This window comes from Bos mutus, chromosome 18, assembly GCF_027580195.1.
Source record: "Bos mutus isolate GX-2022 chromosome 18, NWIPB_WYAK_1.1, whole genome shotgun sequence".
Lineage (NCBI taxonomy): Eukaryota > Metazoa > Chordata > Mammalia > Artiodactyla > Bovidae > Bos > Bos mutus.
Window position 1 is genome coordinate 3,749,089 of NC_091634.1, and position 13,006 is coordinate 3,762,094.

Sequence of the window (13,006 nt, forward strand, 5' to 3'; positions counted from 1 at the left end):
TGCACTTGAATTAACCCCAAGCATAGTTGATTTAAAAAAAAAAACAAAACAAAACCCAAACAGCCACACAAGATGAAATGGCGTTCAGTTTTAGGGTCTGACTCTTTGAAACCATGGACTGTAGTGTTAGTTGCTCAGTCATGTCCAACTGTCCATGGGACTTCTCCCACCAGGCAAGAATACTGGCAGTACTGGAGTGGGTTGCCATTTTCTTCTCCAGGGGATCTTCCCAAACCCAGTGTTTGAACCAGGGTCTCCTGCATTGCAGGCGGAGTCTTTTCCATCTGAGCCACTTCTGTGTTTCTTGTTGGCTGGGCAGGGTCTTTGTGCTGCGGGGGCTTTCTCCATTTGCAGTGATGGTGGGGAGGCTGCTCTCTAGCCGCGGTGCTCAGGCTTCTCTTGTTGGGGAGCACAGACCCTAGGGTCACAGGCTTCAGCTGTGGCACAGGGGTCTAGAGCACAGGCTCAGTAGTCAGGGGGATTACTTTAAAAGAAGACGTTGGAGATGCAATGGATGCAGAAAGAAGTCTTCTCAGAGCCTCCTTATCAGACTTAAAGCAGAAAGTTCTGGTAAGTACAGCTGCCAGAAAGTCCCTCTCTGAGGAGAGGCTGCTCCCAAGAGGACAATGGTGAGTAAAACTAGGACAATAATCGTGGACACAGTGGGGAAGGAGATGGTGGGACACATTGAGAGAGGAGCATGGACACATACATGTGACCATGTGTAAAGCAGATGGCCAGTGGAAATTTGCTGTATGATGCAGGGAGCTCAGACCTGATGCTCTGTGACACCTAGAGGGGTGGGATAGGGTGGGAGGTGGGAGGGAGGCTCAAGAGGGAGGGGACACATGTCTGCCCAGGGTTGATTCATGCAGATGTATGGCAGAAACCAATACAAAGTTGTAAGGCAATTATCCTCCAATTAAAAACAGAGACATTTACATTTTTTTTTTTTTGCTCTCTCGGAGTTTTCTAGCCTGAAGAAGCTGGAAAGACCACTCACACCTGCAGACACAAACATTATTACAAAGCGTCTCATCTCTGATTTCTTTTATTTGTCTTTCCCAAAGAAATCCATTTATTCTTCCCATAAAAGCTATTTCTTCCTACACCCCTCTACTAAGTTAGGTACAGAAGCCTGCAGCTTTAATCATTTAGCAAGTTATACTTTGGTTGTCTCCTGCATATAATCCTTCCTCCTGGTAATTTGCCTTTTCTGTGTCTTTTTAGCAGACTTCAGTCAAAAAACCTAAGAAGATAAAGTGGGGAAGTGTTTCTGTTCCAAGAGCAGCAAAGTTTAACTGTTCCCACAATATGATGTTGCTACTGAATAAAATGTGTGGCCAGGTAAAGGAAGTAGTGGACAGAATTCAGGCATTTAACGTTGCCATAGAGACGACTATGTGCCAGGAACTAAAATAGGCATCAGAGACTAAGAAGGAAAGAGCACTGCCCACTTTACAACAGGGGGCATTGGAGACAGTTTATCTGAAATCCATTTCACACATCATTTTTTTTTTAAATTTTTAATTAGAGGATAATTGCTTTAATGGCACCATGAATCAGCTTATTGGTTTCTTGGGCCTCCTCTCCCACCTCCCACCCCATCCACCCCTCTAGATTGTCAGCCACTGGGTCTGACTCCCTGGGTTATAGAGCAACTCCCCTGTTTTACCCTGGTAATGGATATGTTTCAATGCTCCTCTCCACCTCCCACCCCTCCTCCACCCCACAAGTCTGTTCTCTATGTCTGCGTCTCTACTGCTGCCCTACAGATAGGTTCCTCAGTACCACCATCTTTCTAGATTCCATACACATGCGTTAATGTAGGATATTTGTTCTTTTCTTTCCGACTTACTTCACTCTGTAGTAAAGGCTCTAAGTTCATCCACCTCATTATCCTGGTTTTGGCTGATTGTGTTTTCACTCGAACTGTGAATCGATCCTCTATGTTCACGATGAGCTGTAGTTAATCTAGAGGCTTGATGACTTTCTGATTCAGCTTTTCATCAGGACTGTGTTCCGGGCGGTATTCTGTATTGCCTGTTACAGCACACTGGGTACCACTGGATATCTGGTTGTCCCCCAGCGGTTAGGGAAGAACAGCAATCAGGTGATGTCAGCCTCTTCCATCAGAGTTTCACCCGACAGTTTCAGTCTCCATTGTTTTCCCAGTCTGTATTTCAGTAGACCTTGCAAGACAGTGAACTTGCAGGATTTTCCTAATTCTGTTCATCCTCCTCTATTTATTTTTAAATTCATTTAGCAACTTTGCAGCTCAGTTTCTTGACCTCCATCCCTCCTTCTCTCTACTGCAGTTGCTCATTTCCACAAACAATCCTCTACTTCATGATTACCAATATCTTTCATGTCCATAATCTCTGTTTCAAGCATTATATTCTTCAGTAACACCTTTTTATTTTTACTTTTCTAGTTTCACTTCCTGTCTTTAGTTCTACCCATTCATAGACCAACTATTACTTCCAACCCTCTTCCCTTACCTCTGGCAATGCAGGGTTTTTATTTTTTCAATTAAAGAACTTTTCCTCATCAACTCCACTACATAAATCTAAGAGTCTGTGACAGAAAATAAAGTGCTTATTATACAATGTGATATATATCTCAGTAAAGCTGGGGGAAGAGATAAAAATCACCATTTCTCTTTCTCATTGTAAAATAACCCATTTTATTTATTATTATTCTCTTTTTCTTAAAATCTCTTTTATCTGATATTAATATGGCTGTGCTAGCTTTCTTGTGTTACTGACTGCACAATATATCTCTTCCTTCCCTTCTGCTTGCAACCCATCAGTTTTCTCATGTTTAAAATGCAATTCTTTTTTAAAATTTGTTATGTATTTTTTTTCTTATTTTTTGGCCACACTGCACAGTTTGCAAGGTCTTAGTTTTCTGACCAGGAATTGAACCTTGGTGATGGCAGTGAAAGTGCTGAGTCCTAACTCCTGGGTCTCCAGGAAATTCTCTAAAGTGCAACTTTTTTTTTTAACATGGACTATTTTTAAAGTCTTTATTGCTTCTGTTTGTGTTTTGGTTTTTTGGCTGTGAGGTATGCCCACACACCTTAGTTCCACAACCAGGTATTGAAAGAGCACTCCCTGTGTTAGAAGGCAAAGACTTAGCCACTGGACTGCCAGGGAAATCCCCTAAAGTACAGTTCTTGTCACAATATATGGTTACCCGTGTTTCCTCCCCATGTGACAATCTATGTGTTTTCCCTGGAAACAGGCACAAGAAGACACTGCTTACGTGCAAGTTAATATTTTATTTCTTCCTCTTGAAACAGAAGAGGACTCTTATGATCATTGCCCCCCTGCCCCACCATGTTCTCTGCCTGCCTTTTGCCTGTGAAACACTTTAGTCAAAGAAGAAGTGAGAAATGCTGAAATTTTCAAAGGATAACAGTCTAAGGAGAATAAATAATAATAATATAGTCATTAAGCACAATCAAGGATCTTCAGTCCTTTCTCAAGGGCTGTAGATAATATTCTGAGCCACATCCTGTGAGCTGTATTATAGATACTAAAATCTCAGGTGGAGAAGTTAACTACATGATGGCCAGACTGCACCCAGGACCTGAGCTGCCACCATTCCGAGAATTGACCCCAAAAAATGGGAACAAGTGCACCCCAGAACTAAAGATAAACTGTACCTAAAACAACCAAAGCTATGGCCAACCTAGACAGCATATTAAAAAGCAGAGACATTACTTTGCCAACAAAGGTCAGTCTAGTCAAAGCTATGCTTTTCCCAATAGTCATGTATGCATGTGAGATTTGGACTATGAGGAAAGCTGAGAGCCGAAGAATTGATGCTTTTGAACTGTAGTGTTGGAGAAGATTCTTGAGAGTCCCTTAGACTGCAAGGAGATCAAACCAGTCAATCCTGAGGGAAATCAGTCCTGACTATTCATTGGAAGGACTGATGCTGAAGCTGGAACCACAATACTTTGGCCACTTGATGCGAGGAACCGACTCACTGGAAAAGACCCTGATGCTGGGAAAGAGTGAAGGCAGGAGGAGAAGGGAATGACAGAGGATGAGAGGGTTGGATGGCATCACTGTCTCCATGGACATGAATTTGAGCAGGCTCCGGGAGTTGGTGATGGACAAGGAGGCCTGGCATGCTGCAGTCCATGGGGTCACAAAGAGTCGGACATGACTGAGTGACTGAACTGACTGAAAACAACCAAGATGATGGTAGTCAGACCACTGAAGACCAATTGAAGATATAGAAATGACTGTGCTGTTTCTGCATGTAACCCCCTCCCACAACTCTGTCTATAAATGCTCTTACACTCTGCTTGTCAGCTAGGGGAGTGGGGGAATTGGCTTTTGGACAGATGTCTGCCACCCTCCCCTCCCACCCTCCCCTCCAGTTGCCAGCCTCTGAAATAAAGCAAATTTTCCTTTCCACCAGCCTGGCCTGTTTACTGGCTTTTGAGCAGTGAGCAGCCAGACCCCCACCCCACCCCCACTCCCCGTCCCCATGCATACCTTTCAGTAACAGATTTGGGTGCCCAACGTGAGATCAGCTACTGCTGGCTATGACTGGCACCTGAGTTTTCATGATGCTTGACTCTTCTGGGTCTTCCAGGGGAGAACTATGTCTATGACAGTGAGTCAGCCTGCTGCTCATGGCTAGCTAGCCTGGAGTAGGGATTTGGGAGACATTCCTAGAAGCTGCCAAAACCATTTGTTTTGAGGATACTCCCTGTTTCTCTCCTGCTTGGCACTGGCTGACAACTTACGCTCTTCTTGGTGGGATGGAAACTTGCATTTGGAATAAGTGGATGAGCTCCAAGACCTGGTAAGTCCACCAGTGTGCACACAGATGGCCTTCCTATTTGTGAGTGCTAGTGCTGTTCGGACATTCTTGCCAGTTGCTTCTGATGTGTGTCTGATGTTGAGAACTGTTTGGGACACGAGGTGTTATTTGGGCATTTTGCCAATTGATTCTGACATCTGAGTATGATTGCGGACTGTTTGTGTCAGGGAAGTGTTTCTCTGGGACTCTGTACTGGTCACTCTCAGAGAGGGTTTATGACAGATCTGTCGTTTGATGTGTGAGTGTATATTCCATTTGTTTGACTGGTACTCCTGTTGCCTTATGTAAAATGGGAAATTCTGATTCAATTCATTAAGAAAAATTTAGCTGTGAAATTATGACTGAAAAAGAAAGATGATTTTTTTGGACAATGTATGGCTACAGTATTCTTTAGACTCCAGAGAAAATTGGTTAAGATGAAGGTCTTGAAATTCAAAAAAACAGTTCTTTTTGCATATGCAGTTAGCGAAAGCTAGCTTGATAAAACACTTTTTTCAGACCCTGAGGAGATAGAAAAATGCCTAGGAGAAAATTTGAAGTTAATGCTTATCATGTCCTTGAAATACAAACGCAGTCCCCTTTGCTTGGATCTTCAGCCTCTGGTAAATTGTTAAACTTCAAATCAAAGAAAAAAAGGAGAGAAGCCTTTAAAATTAAATGTATAATTTGGCTATTCTGGCTCTATTCTATAAACTGATTACCTACTTTTGTCTTTTTCTGAGACAAAGAGGAAAACTAAAGATGTTTGGGTTTATCATACATGCCGTACCACTGAAGAAAAATCACGCTACGAAAAAAATGTATGTTTTTTGAGGTTATGAAATATGTTCTTAAGTTGTCAATCAGAAAATGCTGGTGTAACATTTCAATCACTCGTTTCTTGGTGTTGTTAAAATTTTCAAGGGTTAAAAACTGTGATATGTAAGAATGATAAGTGAAACATTTCGGTATGTAAAGCAAGTAGGATACATGTAGACAAAGAGAAGATATAAAGAATGGAGATATTTTTGTTGAGGAAAAATGATGATAATAATTTTGTCCTATACTTGTTTATTTCTGGATGAAGAAATGCAGGGCAAATTTGTTTGGATCTAGAAAATGGCAAAAGGTTTGTGAAAAAGGAATTTTGAAAAAAAAATTTGTATGTTGTCAGGATTAAGATTAGAATGACTTTAATTAGGTAAATGAATTTTGTTACTAACAGTAAACTGATGCAAGACTGAAGTTGGTTTTCCTCTGTTAAGAAAACAAAGTTCTTCTGGAATATTGATCTGATTTTGGTAACAGAGACTTCTAACGGGAAGTAATAGTTTTGTTTCTAATCATACTTTTGACCCCAAGATTCAGGATGGAAAAGTTGTCCAGTAAAGCTGTCTCAGAGTAACTGCTCATGATGTATAGCACTGCTGGCTTTAAGTGTACTGCTTAAAGCGCAGGTATGGATCTGAATGATGAAGTGTATGCTGCTGCTAAGTCGCTTCAGTCGTGTCCGACTCTGTGCGACCCCATAGACGGCAGCCCACCAGGCTCCCCCGTCCCTGGGATTCTCCAGGCAAGAACACTGGAGTGGGTTGCCATTTCCTTCTCCAGTGCATGAAAGGGAAAAGTGAAAGGGAAGTCACTCAGTTGTGTCCAACTCTTAGTGATCCCATGGACTGCAGCCCACCAGGCTCTTTAGTCCATGGGATTTTCCAGGCAAGAGTACTGGAGTGAGGTGCCATTGCCTTCTCCGGATAAAATGTATAGCATTTCCCTATTAACCTCCGAGTCTGTTCATGATATCTGATTAGTTAACTAGGCAAATATAAACATAAAAAGGAGGTCTAGCACCGAGGGATGTGGATGGACCCAGAGCAGGCAAATGAACCACTCTGGCAGCGTTAGAAAAAATATATTGATTATCATTGCTCTCCATGGAAAGAGTTAACAACATAAAAGGTGAAAAATGAGGGAAGAAATAGTCACATTTTGAGGTATGGGGAAGTCATTCTGGCCTATACATGATTTAATTTAAACTTGAGGCTAAACGAAACATCCTGTTTGTGGTCTCTGAAACATATATTGTATATCTGCTTTAATCATTAAGGAAAAAAAATAGTACAAAGGTGGATTTTTATTATTATACTCATTGAACTATGTCTCCAGGAGTTGGCGATGGAAAGGGAATCCTGGCATGCTGCAGTCCATGGGGGTCACAAAGAGTCAGATACAACTGAGTGACTGAACTGAACTGATGGATGAGGTGGGCATCTCATGGAAAGCTGTGAAGAATTTTTAAAATGATTTATTCTTGGTGTAGATTGATTAGGGGGATAAAATAGTTGGCAGAAACAGGAGACGGAGCGATTCATGAATGTGTTATTCCACCAAAATTCATAAAGATGGGTGGTTCCCACAGGGCAGGGAGTCAGTGAATGGTTGTGAGCAGGGCAAAAAGGTGAGGAAAGGGTTTTGGGAGATGACTGAGGATCTGCTGTCTTTCCAGGGACTGCAGTGCAACGTGGACACCCTCCAGACTTTATACATTCCTCTTCTCCCACCACAAACCTCCCACTTTACTGGCCACATGAGCCTAGAAAAGTCACCTAACCTTCCCTCTAACCCTCTAAAGGCTTGGCAAAGAAGTGGAGAAATAAGACAAAGGATGAGTCCTTACATAACCTATGTAAGATGGTGTTACCGAAAGGTACATGTGGGGTGATTCGGCTGCTTGCCGGTCAAAAGCTAATAAACAAATCAGGTTGGTGGAAAGGAAAGTTGGTTTTATTTCAGATGCCAGCAACTGGGGACAGGGGGAGTGTAGCAGACATCTGTCCAAAGGCCAACTCCGCGTCTGCCCTGACAAGCAGTGTTGAGGGCATTTACAGACAGAGTTGTGGGGGGTTCCATGGAGAAACAGCACAGTCATCTCTAACAGTCATCTTTAAATAGGTGATCACTGGTCTGACTAGCATCATCTTGGTTGTTTTCAGTTCAGTTCAGTTCAGTTCAGTCACTCAGTCGTGTCCTACTCTTTGCGACCCCATGAATTGCAGCACGCCAGGCCTCCCTGTCCATCACCAACTCCCAGAGTTCACTCAAACTAATGTCCATTGAGTCAGTGATGCCATCCAGCCATCTCATTCTCTGTCATCCCTTTCTCCTCCTGCCCCCAATCCCTCCCAGCATCAGAGTCTTTTCCAATGAGTCAACTCTTCACATGAGGTGGCCAAAGTACTGGAGTTTCATCTTTAGCATCAGTCCTTCTAATGAACACCCAGGACTGGTCTCCTTTAGGATGGACTGGTTGGATCTCCTTGCAGTCCAAGGGACTCTCAAGAGTCTTCTCCAACACCACAGTTCAAAAGCATCAATTCTTCGGCACTCACAGTCACTTTGGCTTTCTTCACAGTCCAACTCTCACATCTGTATCAGACCACTGGAAAAACCATAGCCTTGACAAGATGGACCTTTGTTGGCAAAGTAATGTCTCTGCTTTTTAATATGCTGTCTAGGTTGGTCATAACTTTCCTTCCAAGGAGTAAACATCTTTTAATGTCATGGCTACAGTCACCATCTGCCATGATTTTGGAATTCAAGAAAATAAAGTCCGTCACTATTTCCATTGTTTCACCATCTATTTGCCATGAAGTGATGAGACCAGAAGGAAAGTTACGACCAACCTAGATAGCATATTGAAAAGCAGAGACATTACTTTGCCAACAAAGGTCCGTTTAGTCAAGGCTATGGTTTTTCCAGTGATCATGTATGGATGTGAGAGTTGGACTGTGAAGAAAGCTGAGCGCCAAAGAATTGATGCTTTTGAACTGTGGTGTTGGAAAAGACTCTTGAGAGTCCCTTGGACTTCAAGGAGATCCAACCAGTCCATTCTAAAGGAGATCAGCCCTGGGTGTTCTTTGGAAGGAATGATGCTAAAGCTGAAACTCCAGTACTTTGGCCACCTCATGCGAAGAGTTGACTCATTGGCAAAGACTCTGATGCTGGGAGGGATTGGGGGCAGGAGGAAAAGGGGATGACAGAGGATGAGATGGGTAGATGGCATCACTGATTCGATGGACGTGAGTCTGAGTGACCAGGAGTTGGTGATGGACAGGGAGACCTGGCATGCTGCAATTCATGGGGTCACAAAGAGTCGGACAAGACTGAGCGACTGAACTGAACTGAACTGATGAGACCAGATGCCATGACCTTAGTTTTCTGAATGCTGAGTTTCAAGCCAACTTTTTCACTCTCTTCTTTCACTTTCATTAAGAGGCTCTTTAGTTCCTCTTCACTTTCTGCCATATGGGTGGTATCATCTGCATATCTGAGGTTATTGATATTTCTCCTGGCAATCTTGATTCCAGCTTCTGCTTCACCCAGCCCAGCATTTCACATGATGTACTCTGCATATAAGTTAAATAAGCAGAGTGATAATATACAGCCTTGACACACTCCTTTCCCAATTTGGAACCAGTCTGTTGTTCCATGTCTGGTTCTAACTGTTGCTTCTTTACCTGCATACAGATTTTTCAGGAGGCAGGTCAAGTGGTCTGGTATTTCCATCTCTTTAAGAATTTTCCAATTTGTTGTGATTTACACAGTCAAAGTCTTTGGCATGGTCAATAAAGCAGAAGTATATGTTTTTCTGGAACTCTCTGGCTTTTTTTGATCATCTGACAGATGTCGGCAATTTGACCTCTGGTTTCTCTGCCTTTTCTAAATACAGCTTGAACATCTGGAAGTTCACAGTTCACGTATTATTGAAGCCTGGCATGGAGAATTTTGAGCATTACTTTGCTAGCATGTGAGATGAGTGCAGTTGTGCAATAGTTTGAACATTCTTTGGCATTGTCTTTCTTTGGGGTTGGAATGAAAACTGACCTTTTCCAGTCCTGTGGCCACTGCTGAGTTTTCCCAAATTTGCTAGCATACTGAGTGCAGCACTTTTACAGCATCATCTTTTAGGGTTTGAAATAGCTCAACTGGAATTCCATCACTTCCACTAGCTTTGTTTGTAAGTGATGCTTCCTAAGGCCCACTTGACTTCACACTCCAGGATGTCTGGCTCTAGGTGAGTGATCACAGCATCATAGTTATATGGGTCATTAAGATCTCTTTTGTATAGTTCTGTGTATTCTTGCCACCTCTTCTTAATATCTTCTGCTTCTGTTAGGTCCATACCATTTCTGTCCTTTATTGTGCCCATCTTTGCATGAAATGTTCCCTTGGTATCTCTAATTTTCTTGAAGAGATCACTAGTCTTTCCCATTCTATTGTTTTCCTCTATTTCTTTGCACTGATCACTGAGGAAGGCTTTCTTATCATTCCTTGCTATTCTTTGGAGCTCTGCATTCAGATGGATATATCTTTCCTTTTCTCCTTTGCCTTTCCCTTCCCTTCTTTTTTCAGCTATTTATAAAACCTCCTCAGACAACCATTTTGCCTTTTTGGTTTTCTTTTTCTTGGGGATGGTCTTGATCACTGCCTCCTGTACAATGCCTGTGGTATTTGCTTGCAGTGTCCCTCCCTCCCCACAACACAACTGAACAAGTGACCCTAATTAAATAGTCACCTTCATCCCCTTGTGTGAGGGCAGAAATTAGACACTGAAGAGACTTGCAAACAGAGGAAGCCAAAATAAACAAAGAAGGGGGGGACCACTCTGGAAGTGACAGGTGCAGCAGATTAAAACCCCGCATTTATGTATTTATTTTAAATTTATTTATTTTAATTGGGGGCTAATTATAATATTGTAGTGGTTTTGCCATACATTGACATGAATCAGCTATGGATATACATGTGTTACCCATCCTGAACCCCCCTCCCACCTCTCTCCACATCCCATACCTCAGGGTCATCCCAGTGCACCAGCCCTGAGCACCCTGTCTCATGCATCAAACCTTGACTGGTGATCTGTTTCACATATGATAATATACATGTTTCAATGCTGTTCTCTCAAATCATCCCACCCTCGCCTTCTCCCACAGAGTCTGAAAGACAGTTCTTTTTCATCTGTGTCTCTTTTACTGTCTCACATATAGGGTCATCATTATCATCTTTCTAGATTCCATATATATGTGTTAGTATACTGCATCGGTGTTTTCCTTTCTGACTTACTTCACTCTGTATAATAGGCTCCAGTTTCATCCACCCCATTAGAACTGACTCAAATGCATTCTTTTTAATGGCTGAATAATATTCCATTGTGTATATGTACCACAGCTTTCTTATCCATTCATCTGCTGATGGACATCTAGGTTGCTTCCATGTCCTGGCTATTGTAAACAGTGCTGCGATGAACATTGGGGTACACGTGTCTCTTTCAATTCTGGTTTCCTCAGTGTGTATGCCCAGCAGTGGGATTGCTGGGTCATATGGCAATTCTCAGGGAAGGCAGTGGCAACTCAGTCCAGTACTCTTGCCTGGAAAATCCCATGGATGTGGACAGAGGAGCCTGGTAGGCTACCGTCCATGGGGTCGTGAAGAGTTGGACACGACTGAATGATTTCACTTTCACTTTTCACTTTCATGTATTGGAAAAGGAAATGGCAACCCACTCCAGTATTCTTGCCTGGAGAATCCCAGGGACAAAGGAGCCCGGTGGGCTGCCGTCTATGGAGTCGCACAGAGTTGGACACGACTGAAGCAACTTAACAGCAGCAGCACCACCACCAGCAGCAGCATGGCAGTTCTATTTCCAGTTTTTTAAGGAATCTCCACACTGTTCTCCATAGTGGCTGTACTAGTTTGCATTCCCACCAACAGTGTAAGAGGATTCCCTTTTCTCCTCATGCTCTCCACCATTTATTGTTTGTAGACTTTTTGATAGCAGCCATTTTGACTGGCATGAGATGGTACCTCATTGTGGTTTTGATTTGCATTTCTCTGATAATGAGTGATGTTGAGCATCTTTGCATGTATTTGTTAGCCATCTGTATGTCTTCTTTGGAGAAATGTCTGTTTAGTTCTTTGGCCCATTTTTTGATTTGGGTTGTTTAATTTTCTGGAATTGAGCTGCAGGAGTTGCTTGTATATTTTTGAGACTAATTCTTTGTCAGTTGCTTTGTTTGCTATTCTTTTCTCCCATTCTGAAAGCTATCTTTTCACCTTGCTTATAGTTTCCTTCGTTGTGCAAAAGCTTTTAAGTTTAATTAGGTCCCATTTGTTTATTTTTGCTTTTATTTCCATTACTCTGGGAGGTGGGCCATAGAGGATTCTGCTGTGATTTATGTCAGAGAGTGTTTTGCCTATGTTTTCCTCTAGGAGTTTTATAATTTCTGGTCTTATGTTTAGGTCTTTAATCCATTTAGAGTTTATTTTTGTGTTTGGTGTTAGAAAGTGTTCTAGTTTCATTCTTTTACAACCAGTTGATCAGTTTTCCCAGCACCACTTGTTAAATATATTGTCTTTTCTCCATTGTGTATTCTTGCCTCCTTTGTCAAAGATAAGGTGTCTATAGGTGCATGGATTTATCTCTAGGCTTTCTATTTTGTTCCATTGATCTATATTTCTGTCTTTGTGCCAGTACCATACTGTCCTAATGACTGTAGCTTTGTAGTAGAGCCTGAGTTCAGGTAGGTTGATTCCTTCACTTCCATTCTTCTTTCTCAAGATTGCTTTGGCTATTGGAAGTTTTTTGTATTTCCATACAAATTGTGAAATTATTTGTCCTAGTTCTCTGAAAAATACCATTGGTAGCTTGATAAGGTTTGTACTGAATCTATAGATTGCTTTGGGTAGTACACTCATTTTCACTATATTGATTCTTCTGATCCATGAACATGGTATATTTCTCCACCTATTTGTGTCATTTTTGATTTCTTTCATCAGTGTTTTATAGTTTCCTATATATAGGTCTTTTGTTTCTTTATGTAGTTTTATTCCTAAGTATTTTATTCTTTTCATTGCAATGGTGAATGGAATTGTTTCCTTAATTTCTCTTTCTGTTTTCTCATTTGTTAGTATATAGGAATGTGTCAGGAAGCATTTAACAGGAGGCTTTCTGTGTGCTGTTTCAGATCTTTCAGGAATCCTCTGTACCTTATTAATTCCTGAATATTCAGGAATTAAGAGGAGAGGCAAGCCTCTCCTGGAGCTGAGGAATCCAGGCATTTCCTTAGTTAGTTTTTCAATATGGTGATAAGTACCCTCTTCCTTCTTATGAACCATACGGTAAAAG